Genomic DNA, 14,410 nt, shown 5'->3' with positions numbered 1-14,410 from the left:
ACATCATCAAAGGCCCTTCTTCACAAAACCTTCAACAAGCCATAACTTTCAATCCAAGAAGAATTTGGACACGCTCCAAAAAGGAAAAGTGATCGTCTTTTCGAGCTCTACGGACCTGTCAACTCAGATTTTCTGTATGCAATTAGACACTGCCAGATTTGAAAGTATCATCAAACTGGTAAGACCTTTGCAATGGCAATCCGCACTCCAACTGTTGAGAAGTTCACCGGGGATGGATTTCACACATGGTCTACACAAATGAGATATCTTCTAATGCACCAAAAGCTTTGGAAGATTGTAAAAGAAGATATACCCACTGCACAAAATGATGCTTGGAAGGAAAAAGATGAAGCAGCACTATCACTCATTGGATTGCACTTGGGTCCAAACATAATTCATCATATAGACTCTAAGGATCATGCCAAGGATGCATGGGATGAGTTGAACACAGTGTTTGGTGCAAAAGCCAAAAACCAAGAAATCCATCTTAAAATTGAATTCTATGGTATGCACATGGGCTTCAATGAATCCATGGCACAATTTGTAAACAAAATCAAAAGCATTATGACTCAACTAGAGGGTATAAATGCAAAAGTAGGAGAGAAAGATGCACTTGCAATTCTCCTTAAAAGCATGCCTGCAGAGTATAGTGCATTGACAACCACTTTGAAGAATTTGCCAGATCCAAAGTTTGAAGAATGTGTATCCTCTCTTCTCGAAAAAGAAAGAGAGTTAAAGGCATCGACATCGACATCAACATCGACATCAACATACAACAGCAATAATGAAGAACAAGCACTATTCAGTAAAACATCAGTGAAATGCTACCATTGCGGAAGGATGGGTCACTATCAAAGTGACTGCAGATTGAAGAACAAACCAAAGTGTCACCATTGCAAGAAGCTCGGACACAAGGAAGAAGATTGCAGATTGAAGAATCAACAAGTCAACTACGTGGAGTCATCATCAAGCCATGAGCCAAAAGGTGACATCAATGGAATGTATTGAAAAGCAAAAACCTTGCCAACCTTGCCTATGTTTTGTAATCAAACCTGACCACCTGAGAGTAGCTATGAAAGCACCCAGGGGAGGTATTGACATGTAAAAGCCACACTTGACCACCTTAAGTAGCATGTATGCACTAAGGGGAGGTGATGGATTTGTAACTCACATCTGACCACCTTGCAGTAGCCAAAGGATTATGGCACCAAGGGGAGGTGTTGAGAGATATGGTGCCATAAGCACATGTAGAGCAAAGGTATGAGCAAAGGGTAAGCTGCCACATGGCATGGAGGAGATATCCCACATGTGAGCAAGCAAATGGATGTAAGTACCCTCACCTATAAAAGGGAGGTTCATTTGAAGTAATATCAATCAAGCACTTTGCACTATCTCAAGATTCTCTTTATGAGTCCAAGCTAATCTATCTTGGAACCTAATTGACTTGAGATACATGTCATGAGCACTCTCTTCATTATGCTTGCACTTAGGTTTCATCCTCCGTAGATTAGTGTTGTATTAGGATGTTGTCTTAGTGACTAGGAGAGTAGGATCCTCACTTTGTCAATCTCTGCAGGTAGTGCAAGAGTGCACTATCTCAAATTGGGATGCCCTTCGCGGTGTGGTGAGAGGGTAGTATATGCTACATTATTTTTTTTACTTGAGGCCATTTCGGGGCCCATTTTGGTGGCGGAAGTTTTCCACAGGCACTCAGGAAAGTGACTTGTTTTTGCTGTGCGACCACTGTTCTACGAGTCAATGAAAAGTTATCAGAGATTTTACATTGTATGCCTATGCACAGAGATATTGGAGTGACAAAATCATTCTTATTGCCTGTTGATGCATAATCGTCACTAGGAAGTGACTGTGTGGTCAAGTACCACTCTCGTTAGTTTTGCAGATTTCCCCTTGTGAGGCAGAAGTTGTGTTTTTATGCAGTGACAGAATATTTTGCAGTGTTCTGTAAGGGCGTCTGATGCTCTTTCACAAATTGTCACTGAAAAGCTTGACAAGAACAACTTCCAAGCATGGAAGTTTGGAATGACGAATTTCCTTAAGGGAAAAGGCTATTGGGAGTTCCTTACTGGAGCTAAACAAGAACCAGTTATTCCTAATATTCCCAATCAACAAGAATTGCAGGCATTTAAAGGCTGGCATGAGAGAGCTAGAAAAGTTATGTACTAGCTGTCTATCAGTATTTCAAATTCTATGATTGTGCATATTTAGGATGCAAGCACGCCGAAGGAGGTGTGGGATACTTTGACAAAAATGTATAGCACAAATACGCAAGCCAAGAAAATGCAGCTCAAGCAGGAGTTGCATAATGTGCAGAGAGAAAATATGAGCATCAATGACTACCACATGAAGGTGAAGAAGATTGCAGATGCACTTGCTTCTATTCGGTCCCCAGTGGAAGATGATGATTCAGTTTCAGTGACCTTGAACGGTCTAAGAAAGGATTATGCACAATTTTGGACATCCATTGCCGTCCGTGAGAATTTTCTTGATTTTGAGGAGTTGATTGCTCTTCTAATTTCTAAAGAGCAGAGAAATGGCAGTGCATCTTCTTCAAGAGGAACTTCAAAAGAAGCTATCTTCTACTCAAATGCTGGAAGAGGTAGAGGCAGAGGTAGAGCAGGCCAATTTGGAGGCCATGGTAGAAACCAAAATATGCAACAAATTCAAGAAAACCAGTCCTATGGAGGAGGACGTGGTAACTTTAGAGGCAGGGGGAGCCAAAGAGGTCATGGTGGATGGCAGAGAGGCCAAAATGCAAACAACAATGTTGAATGCTACTACTGTGGTAAAATGGGTCATATGGTTAAAGACTGCTATAAAAAGCACAATGACATCATGACTGGAAAATTGCAGCAAGGCAATTATGCATCCTCTAGTAGACAGAGTGATGACAGAAATGAGCATCTGTTTATGGTGCAGCACATGACCATTCTGTGACAAGTGCAGAAGAAAGCAATGATGTGTGGTATGTTGACTCAGGTGCATTAAACCACATGACAGGTCATGCAGAATGGATGCAGGATGCAAGGAAAATGGAAAGACCAAGATTTGTGGAGACTGGTGATGATACTGCACATCCTATTGTGTAGAGTGGTAAAATTCCTTTATCTATGCAGGGTGGAAAAAAGAAATACGTGTCTAATGTATTTCATGTCCCAAATATCACCAAGAACCTGGTTTCTGTTGGTCAAATGGTTGAGCAGGGCTTGCAGGTCAGATTTAATCCTCATGGATGCTTTGTTGAGGATATGAAAAATAAAGGTCGCTTGATAGCAAAAGGGAAGAAGAAGGGCAGGATGTATATGTTGGATGCGGACATGCCTGAATTGAGTGCAGCAATGTTTGCACATGGGACCATTGTAGTTGCAGATATTGATATCTGGCATGAATGCATTGGTCATGTTAATGTACAATGACTTAAATTAATGCAGGCCCAAAATATTGTTGCAAGATTGCCTAAGTTCAAGGTTGCAAAAATGTATAAGGTATGTGAAGCCTGTCAATTTGGAAAACAGGCAAGGAAACCATTTCCTAGACATGTTCAAGAGAGTAAGAGGCCATTGGAATTAATCCACTCTGATGTGTGGACTACTAATGCTGCATCTATTAGAGGCTATCATTATTTTGTCACTTTTATTGATGACTACAGCAGAAAAGTTTGGGTGTATTTTATGAAAAAGAAAAGTGAAGTGTTTGGGCATTTCAAAGCTTTTAAAGCTACGGTTGAAAAAGAAACAGGCTTGCAAATAAAATGCCTAAGGGCAGATGGAGGGGGAGAGTACCTCTCAAATGAGTTTGCAAGTTTCCAGCAGGAGCATGGCATAAAACAGCAATATTCATGTAGTCATACCCGACAGCAAAATGGACTTGCAGAAAGGAAAAACAAGCATATTGGAGAGGTATCTCGTGCCATGCTCAACGAAAAAGACCTGCCAAATTATTATTGGGTTGAAGCAGTTACTACAACAGTCTACATAATGAACATGATTCCCATTGCAGCAATACATGGCATGACGCCAGAGGAGAGGTATACTGGTAGGAAACCAGATATTTCTCATTTGAAAGCTTTTGGTTGCATTGCCTATGTTCATGTACCAAATGAGTTGAGATCCAAGTTGGATCCAAAAGCTGAGAAGTGAATCTTCATTGGCTATTCTCTGTAGCAAAAAGGGTATATATGCTATAACCCTTCTACTCATAAGTTTACAGTGAGCAGAGATGTTTTTGATGAGATGAGCAGCTGGTATAAACCAGTAAATGTGATCGATGATGTAGATGCACAAAATGGTAATGCTGCATAGAATTCACAGCAACAATCACGAAATATTAGTGGACCTATTGTGTCCTCTAGCAGTGGTTCACATACTTCGCCATGGACAGGCAGATTGAGATCAGGAGGATCTCCTCAAAGCAATACAGATAGTGGTATGCAAGTATCACGAAAAGGAAAAGAGAAAGTAGATCAGCCCATGGTTGATGTGAATGCAGGTCACTCTTATGTGGATGGTGAATCTAGTGGCTTAGAACAGGGCCTTGATGATGAGTTGGGTATTCCTTATGTTGTTACACCTGGAGTAACGAAGACAAGGGATGTTTTGAGAGCACCTAGTAGTGAGCCTATTTTGCACAGGTCTACTAGGGCTAGGTTCCTGTGGATAGGCTGAAATATGATGGATTTACAACCATTCACTATGCCTATATGGTCAAAGTGATACATGAACCAAAACCCACTTCTTTTGAGCAAGCCATGGGAAAAGAAAAATGGGAGAAAGCCATGGATGAAGAAATGAATTCCTTGGAAGCAAATTCTACATGGGAATTGGTGCCTTTGCCTAAAGACAAGAATGCAATTGGCTGCAAGTGGGTTTATAAGGTGAAGCACAATGCAGATGGTTCTGTGAACAGATACAAGGCAAGATTAGTTGTCAAGGGGTATGCACAGACATATGGCATTGATTATGAAGAAACATTCAGTCCGGTTGCAAGGATGGCAACCGTAAGAGCAGTCGTTGCTATGGCTGCATCAAAGGGATGGTCTTTACATCAGATGGATGTAAAGAATGCTCTCTTGCATGGTGATTTGCAAGAAGAGGTCTATATGGAGTAGCCACCAAGTTATGTTCATGCTGTTCATCCTGAGTTTGTTTGCAGGTTGAAGAAAGCCTTGTATGGCTTGAAGCAAGCACCCAGAGCATGGTCTGACAAGATAGGATAGTATCTTGTCATTATTGGCTTTCAGATTTCCAAGGCAGATTTCTCACTTTATGTGAGAAAAACAGAGAAAGGCATTATGCTGCTTGTCATTTATGTCGATGATTTGATCATCATAAGTGATAGTGATGAAGATATCCTTCATGTGAAAATGCTATTGAAGTAGAAGTTTGAGATAAAGGATTTGGGAGAGCTGCGTTACTTCTTGGGCATTGAGGTGATTAGATCCACAAGTGGGATATGGCCTTGCAGAGGCAGTATGGATTGGACATGCTGTCCAAATATGGGATGACAAGTCGTAAGCCTATTTCAGTTCCTTTGGAGCAGAATGTGAAGTTGAGCGCAGATGTAGGTGAGCTTTTGGAAGACCCTACTATGTATAGACGCATAGTAGGAAGTTTGATTTATATGACTATTACCAGGCCAGATTTGAGATATGTTGTTGGGTTGGTAAGTCAGTTTATGCAGGCTCCAAGGAAACCGCATTTGGATGCAGCTAGATGCATACTGAGGTATGTGAAGTCCACATTGCAATATGGACTATTTTATGAGACTGGGATTCGGATACACTTGCATGGATACACTGATGCTGATTGGGCTAGTAGTATTTCTGATAGACGATCTACAAGTGGATATATGTTCTCTTTTGGGAGTGTTGCAGTCACTTGGAGTAGCAAGAAATAGCCCACAGTTGCCTTATTGAGCACAGAGGCTGAGTACAGGGGTGCAGCAATGGCTACATGTGAGGTAGCTTGGTTGCATAAGCTACTTTATGATATGCATCAGTCTACAAATGGGTCAGTTGTCATTTATTGTGACAACATGAGCAGTATACCCTTGGCAAATAACCTAGTCTATCACACTAGAACAAAGCACATTGAGGTGCATTATCACTATGTGAGGGAGAAGGTTCTAGTAGGTTTTATTGATCTAGTTTATGCCAACACAGAGGATTAGGTAACTGACATATTCACGAAGGAATTGGGTACAGAGAAGCTACGCAAGTTCAGAGACATTCTTGGTGTGCAAGAATTGGGATTGAGCTCGAGGGGGAGTGTTGAGATATCGAGCTCCACTCGTGATATGCCAGGGTGATTGTTGTGCATTTATGTCACCGACTTGTTAGCTGCAGATGCGGTTGGTACACCGCCCATGAATAATAGCTGGATGATAGCTATCTTTATGTACTCTAGTTAGTGGCTCAATTAGTATGCCATCTTAGCTAGCTGAGTTTGGTTTGAGACCCACATATAGGGTTCACCTATTCTTTTTTACTTAGAGTTCTTTTGGCTTACACAACTAAGAAGAGGAAAATTGTTTTCAGCCTCCACCTTTTTGTATATTCCCCCATTGTGTATGTGAGAAAGCTGCAAGTGAGACTCCTTCCTTCCCTCCCACTCTCTTCACAATATAGAGATTGCATGGCTTGGTCCTACAAAGAAATGAAAGGGATTTCCCCTGAAGTTGTAGTACATACCATACCAATAAGGGAAGGATCCAAACAAAAGGCATGTGGACCCTGCAGGACAAATCCCAAGTATGGCACCCATGTCTATGAAGAACTAGAAAAATTACTGGATGCTGGTTTCATTTATGAGATCAAGCATACTAATTGGGTGTCACCACTTGTGATTGTTCATAAGAAAAACAAGAAGCTCAAAATACGTATGAATCTCAATAACGTCAATGTAGCAACAATTAGAGATCACTATCCCCTACCATTGACTGAAATAGTTTTAGAAAGGGTAGCAAGGTCTAAAGTGTATAGCTTGCTGGATGGGTTCAGTGGGTACAACCAAGTATAAATTGCACCTCAAGATTAGGAAAAGATAGCATTTTCCATAGAATGGGAAATTTTTGCATATACAGTCATGCCATTTGGCTCATGCAATGCCCCATCTACTTTTCAAAGGGTCATGTACACTGCATTCAAGGAATTTCTCAACAAGTTCCTACAAGTCTTCCTCGACGACTTGTGCATACACTCAAAAAAAGGATCACTTGAAATGCCTTGAAGAAGTACTAAAACAATGCAAGGAGTATGGAATCTCTTTGAATACTCTAAAATGCCAATTCTTGGTCACACACGAAGTAGTATTGGGATACATAGTCTCTCGACATGGAATCACAACTGACATAGAAAAAATAAAGATCATCATGGAACTTACCCCCCCACTAAATGACAAGGGTGTACAAGTATTCATGGGCCATGCCAAATACTATAGAAGATTCATACTTAGGTATGCCATGATTGCAATACCCCTATATAAACTCCTAGTCAACTTCATCTAAACAGACAAATGCAAACAAGCATTCAAAACCCTCAAGTGGAGATTGATCATAGTCCCTGTTCTAATGGCACCAAAAAATTGGGACATAGAATTTCATGTACATATTGATGGTTCCAATTATGTAGTAGGGGGTGTGTTATGTCAACCTGGTAAACACAACAAAGACTACCCGGTATACTTTAGAAGTAGACAGCTAAATGATACGAAGGTGATTACACCACAACAGAAAGAGAAGCCTTGGCAATGATCTACAACATGAAGAAATTTCAACACTATCTATTGGCTACTGACTTTATCTTCTACATAGATCATCAAGCCTTATTATATCTTGTGAATCGGCTATGTACTACAAGCCGGATCACTCAATGGCTTCTATTCCTACAAGAATTCAATTTCAAAATCATGGTGAGAAAAGGAGTTCAACATTTCATTGCCAATCACATGTCACGATTAAGGACAGGAGAAAGGAATAGAAGATGACCTACTAGATGCCATATTATTTCAAATAGATGATGTGCGTAACTAGTTTACAAACATCATTGGGTACTTAATGGTAGGAAGACCACCTCCTAAAATGAAAGTAGTGGATGCCAGAAAACTAATTCTAAAAAGCTGCACCCTATCAACTCATTGCAGGGAAACTATACAAGATGGGCAAGGACCATGTTTTAAGGAGATGTGTAATGCCACATGAAATCATGCCAATTCCCAGTGAAGCCCATGAAGGCATTGTGAGTGGAAATTTCCAAGGAGAAGCGATAGTAAGAAAAGTCCTTCTCGCAGGATACTAGTGGCCAACACTTTGGGCAGATGCCTATGAATATGTCAAAAGCTATGATGTATACCAATGGACTACTAAACCACAACACAAGGACTTCAATCCCCTAACAATAGTCATTGCACAAAAACCATTTGAAAAATGGGGGATTGATTTTGTGGGTCCAACAGTAAAGGGAACACAGGCATGCTACATCATTGTGGCTGTGGCCACCGATCACTTTACCAAATGAGATGAAGCTAAAGCAATCAAAAAGGCAGATGCCAAAAGCACAACAAGGTTCTTGTATGAGAATGTGATCACCTGATTCAGATGTCCCATTGAAATTGTTAGATAGAGGCACACATTTTGTCAATGAGGTCATCCAAGAATTCTTGTCTGGCTTTAAGGTGATCCATAGAAAGAGCACACCTTACTACTCCCAAGGGAATGGACAAGCCAAATCCACCAACAAAATATCATGCATTGTCCTCACCAAGGTAGTAGAACCAAAGCATTCTGATTAGGCAAAGAAACTAAATGCATCCTTATGGGCATACCAAACCACACTCAAGGTTAGTACAGGAAATACACACTTTCAATTGGTGTACAGCCTTGAAGTTGTGGTTCCACTGGAATTTGTAATACCCAGTCTATGCATAGTAGTACAAGAACGTATGGGAGATCATGCATCCCTAAAAGAAAGACTCTACCAATATTAGAGAAGCATACAGAGACCAAATTAGTTGCCTACCATGCCATGACAACATAAAAATGAAGAAGGAAGGCATGGTTTGGTAGAAACCTCAAAGACAAAGACATCAAGGAAGGTGACCTGGTTTTGATGTACAATACCAAAGTCCACAAGGGCAAGCTCAAATTTCTCGATCAAGAACCCTATAGAGTCAAAAAAATGAACCCCATCAGAGCTGTGCTACTAGAAACACTAGATGGAATCCAATTCACAACAAAAATAAATGGGAGCCAACTGAAGCGCTACTACATCAACATGCAATCCATCCCCGACAATAATGAAGATTTGGTGGGCCCAAGTCTTCCATAGTTAGATTGTATCATGAGCACTCACTAGCATATGTATGACTTTGCACATATAGGTAGTTTCAACCAATTTCAACCTAAAGCTCAGAGGTGATGACTAAGTCCTAGATGGCCTATGATTCCCTTAGCAAATTAAGCATATATGAGGGATGCCTACCTCACTAGTTATGCATAGCACACCCACATGTTTCAAGCACCACGAATAAATTGCACAAATAAAAGCCCCAAGAGATACTTGCTTTGATCCACACACATGTCACCCTCGTTAACAAAAAGAGTAAAATTCATTAGCCACTTACAAAAGAAATAGGCACTCTTAGTACATGGCACTATATTGGCACTGTCAAAATGGGACTTGATTCATGTTTGCAATGCTAGGGTGAAGACAGTCCAATAAGATGGGAAAAAGGCCTACAACACCATTGACAAAGTGACACCATGCCAAACATCCCAAACCTCAACCTCAATAGCCCTCCTCAACTCACCAACTTGAAGAAGGACAAGATCTAGAATCACCAACCCAGAGGTAAGCACCAAAATGACCACGGCTAGTGGTTCTGGATATTGATACTGATGAGAAAATAAATGCAACATGCTAAGAAGATATGCCATAGAACCTAAGGACCCTAGAGTCAGGAGAAATTGAGGTAGAGCAATTGACTACGCATGATGTCGATGCAAAACACCTTGATGACCAAACCAACAAAGAGCTAGCAACAGATGAAACAATATAGCTTGGATGGCCATGAGTTTCAACATTTTCCATGTCACCCAATGCATACAACTTCTTGCAGTAAAAGAGTCTAGGAAGTCTTTTTGAGAAGCTAAAATCCTTCTTACCAACACCTTCTATGACAGAATACATTTGTCAATTCATAACATCATATAAAAGCCAAGAGTTGGAGAAAGATAAGTATGGCACAGTAACATATAAAGAAAATCCCTTACAGATCTACCTCAGTAGAGCCACTATGCAAGAGGCTTTCTCATTTCCAGAGGCAAAATAAGAATATCCAAAGAAAGATTTGGATGCAAGATTCTCTAAGATTCAGGATTTATTCCCACCTAACACAAAGTCACAAAGCGGGGTGATACGCAATGATATGATTTTGGATCCCAATATGCAAAGAGGTAGCTAAGTTTTTGCCTACATTTTCAATCATACAGGAGTGAGAAAAAATTATATGTCAGTAAAAACTCTTACACTCGTTTGTAGAGATAAAAAATGCAAGACTAGGCTCAACACATATCCTTTTTGCTAACCATTTTTCAATTTTCATGAATATTGTGAGTGTTTCATTCACCCATCTCCCTAGCGTCTCTATTCCATCCAAGAGCTAAGAGGGGGTGTTAGAGGCCGACATCTCCTGATGTCACCTAGAGAGAGAGGGCCTTGCTTATGGATATGAATGAACCTAACATGACAACTTCATAAAGTAAGGCTTATGAAGTAATGGAAGGATCCTCATGCAATACTATGTGTGTACAATAATGTGTGCATGGAATTTGGAAAAACCTTTCTTTGAAATCAAAATGAAGGTATCACGGCTTAGATTGGGAGGAGATGAGGAGAAATCGAAAACCAACATGAAGAGAAGTCTCATCCACATAGTGCACTATCAACAAATAAAGAGATCAAGAGACTTTTTTTCACCTGCATTCCACTGAACAGTTGCAGAGTTGCCTTGCCATGCCCATTCTGAGCACAACCAGCACTTATGTCACTTCAGGATAAGGTAAGAGTCCAAAGGAAGAGAAGCAATTCATCAAGTATACATTTAGAAAACACCTCACATAAGCCAGGGTATGTGATGGAGACCAGAGATCGTAAGCAAAGAGGGCAGCCGAGAAAAATTAGGTTCGAGACAAAAGGTGGAGATTGGCATTCAATAAAACCGCAAGGTAATGCCCAACAAGTGGATGTTAGGGCTTCCACAATGGAGCAAGGTGGAGTTCAAGGGGAGTCTACAAAAACATCATGGGAAAAACATGGCAATGTAGGGGAAGCTGAAGGAGCTCAGAATGAGACCATGCCCACAAGAGAACAAGCCCCAACGGCTCCACCGATGAGACAAGGAGGCCTTCCTAGTGGCCTCTCTATTATTGAGGTGCCTATCCATCGTACCTATTGGGCAATTCGAAGGACCTCCAAAAACTCTAAAGTGAAGTGTCTTGGATTCATAGATGGAAAGGTTAAGTGTAATCGATATATACAAAGTAGTTCACAAGGAGTGGTGGCACACTGTTTCTACTCTAAACGGCGACATCCAAGGGTAGGAGGACCAAAAGCACAATGCATGTGGTTTTGTAATGATGATATAACTCATACATGGCACCCAGATCATAATATCATGCATGTTCCTGAACGCCCATCTGTGTGGAAGGTGGATGTGGAAACAAGCATCACAAGTGAGGAGATAGGCAATCTCATCAAGGTTGGTTTTAGACTGCAAATAGTGGATCAAGCCCATGTGAATTGGAGGACACCAAATGTACCTCAAGGATCGGCACTAATGCCAACTAATTTTTGTGATGCACGTGGAGGGTTGGCATCCATACCAAGGAATCCAGCTCAACACACATTGGTAAGAACCACAAAATGGAGGCATGGCATATCTAAGGAGGCTACAAAAAGAATAGCTAGTGCTCAATCTATGCACGCTGTTGTCATGGGAGAAATGATAGTGGAGCTTCTTCGTCATAGTATTTTCCATTTAAGAACAACAAAGTCTGACAAGGCTCGGATGTCTTACGATGTGCACATCAAGACTGAACCCATGTGCACATGTCCAGATTTTCAAAAAAGAGAGTTGGGTCAAAAACCTTACCTGGCATGCAAACATATCTATTACATCTTCATCCGTGTATTGGGATTGGATCCAAATCAACACATCCTTATTCATCAACCAACCCTTTCCACTATGGATGTTTCATCAACCTAGGATCAATCCATAGACCTGAATGCAAAATATAAACTTGGTTGGTGTTATGATAGCCCACTTTTTGATGTGACACTATTTTTTGCTCAAAATTCGTTGTGTTGAGTCAACACAATGTTCTTAATGTGGAACATTTTACTAATTGCTTTGGCCTTTTCAAATAATAGAACTACATGAAAATTGGCATATGCTTACTTGAAGTTTCATTAATCCTTTGTTGCCTTAGCAACAATCCATAGACTTGAATGCACGATACATATTTGTTGGTATTGTGATGGCTCATTTATATATATGATATCATTTGATCCTAACTTGCAATATAAATTACTTGGATTAATAGCTTTGTCTTTTTTAGTCCATAGAATTGCTAATTGCTTTGGTATTTCCTAGGATAAATCCATAGATATAGGATAAGTAATTACTTTGTTAATTTTTGATCCGTAGGTCTTTTTTTATGGGACTCTAAAAAAGCTCGCAAACTTTGATAAATTTCAAAAAAAGCTCGCATTAAAAAGCTCACAATAAAATTTTCCCCCCTGCAGACAAGCCCCTTCTTAGGATGATCTGGATATGCTCCCATACCCAGATGTAAATAAGCTAGTGAGGGCCCAAGTCCTCACATATCCACCTTCCTATGAAGAAGCATATCTAGACCTAGCCTTAGAGAAACAACACTTAATAGACGCTCAAAACTTGGTATGGGAATGCCAAGAGAAATTCAAGCATAGGCTCAAGGTCAATAGAGGGTTGGATACCATCCACCCAGACCACTTGACTACTCATAGGGTGGCAAAGGCACTTAGGGTGTGAGAGAGAGTGGAAGAAGAGGAGCCACCCATCTCGAATACCTCAAAGGCTCCAAACTTGATGCAACGGATGGTCTAGGAGGACCCATTGCTACAAAACCTAAGAGAGGAAGGAGACCTCTACGGCTTCAAGGATCCACTATCGATGGGGAGGGAGACCTCTCAGGAACCATGTGATATTGCTGAGTTAGCATCCTTCCTCTCCACAAAGGTCAAGATGCCAACCTCATCCTTGTTAAGAGGGAATCCTACCCTCTGGTGAGACCTCTCAAACTAGGTGAACCGGCAATTCCTGGCCCAAGGTCCTACCAACCCTGAAGACAACCAACCACAGAAGGAGAGCCAGAACCTACCTAAGGTCTCCATCAATAAGTTGCGCCAATACTTTGAAGATAACAACACTAATGCAGCTATCCCCATAACCTACCAGAACCAAAAGGTTGATGCCATCCTAGATGGGGGAGCGGGTGTGAGTGTCTACACCAAAGAATGTTGGGATAGAGGGGAAAACCTTCCCTTGAGCAAACCCATCTAGTAGTAAAGCTAGCCGATGGCAAAACTTCTGAACCTCTGGGAGTTCTCTGTTGAGAGTTGTGGTGCCATGAACACATGTAGAGCAAAGGTATGAGTAAAGGGCAAGCTGCCACCTGGCATGGAGGAGATATCCCACATGTGAGCAAGCAAATGGATGTAAGTACCCTCACCTATAAAGGGAGGTTCATTTGAAGTAATATAAATCAAGCACTTTGCACTATCTCAAGATTCTCTTTATGAGTCCAAGATAATCTATCTTGGAACCTAATTGACTTGAGGTACATGTCATGAGCACTCTCTTCATCATGTTTGCACTTAGGTTGCATCCTCCTTAGATCAGTGTTGTGTTAGGATGTTGTCTCATGACTAGGAGAGCTCGATCCCCACGATTTAACATGGTATCAGAGCATAGGTTTAGATCTTCTAGTTTAGGTCATTAGTAGTTGATTAGGATTGCTCCTAGATTAGTTGTAAGCACGCGTTAGGAACTCATGAGTTCTCCTAGGTTAGTTTTAGTTTTAGATTGAGAGTTCTCTTCCACTGAGTGAATCTTAGTTCATTTGAGATATTTCTATTCATCATTGAAAGAGAGAAATTTTTTTCTTCATTGAGAGCCAGTGAGTGAGGGAGAACCAGAGAGTCTAAGCTTTGAGAGAGCTATTCTCTACAATGATCTTTTGAGAGAAAGGTTTCATCTCTTCTATTGTGAGAGAGGTGTTTTGTGCAACAAGATTTCTATCTCCTTCTTTAGTGCTCCTACTAATCGGCCGTAAGCTTCACCAAGTTCTGGCGCAA

This window comes from Dipteris shenzhenensis, chromosome 5, assembly GCF_047967505.1.
Source record: "Dipteris shenzhenensis isolate YYH24624 ecotype China chromosome 5, Dip_SZ_1.0, whole genome shotgun sequence".
NCBI classification, from domain to species: Eukaryota; Viridiplantae; Streptophyta; class Polypodiopsida; order Gleicheniales; family Dipteridaceae; genus Dipteris; species Dipteris shenzhenensis.
The sequence above is the reverse complement of the archived record's forward strand: the minus strand, read 5'-3'. Positions refer to the sequence as shown.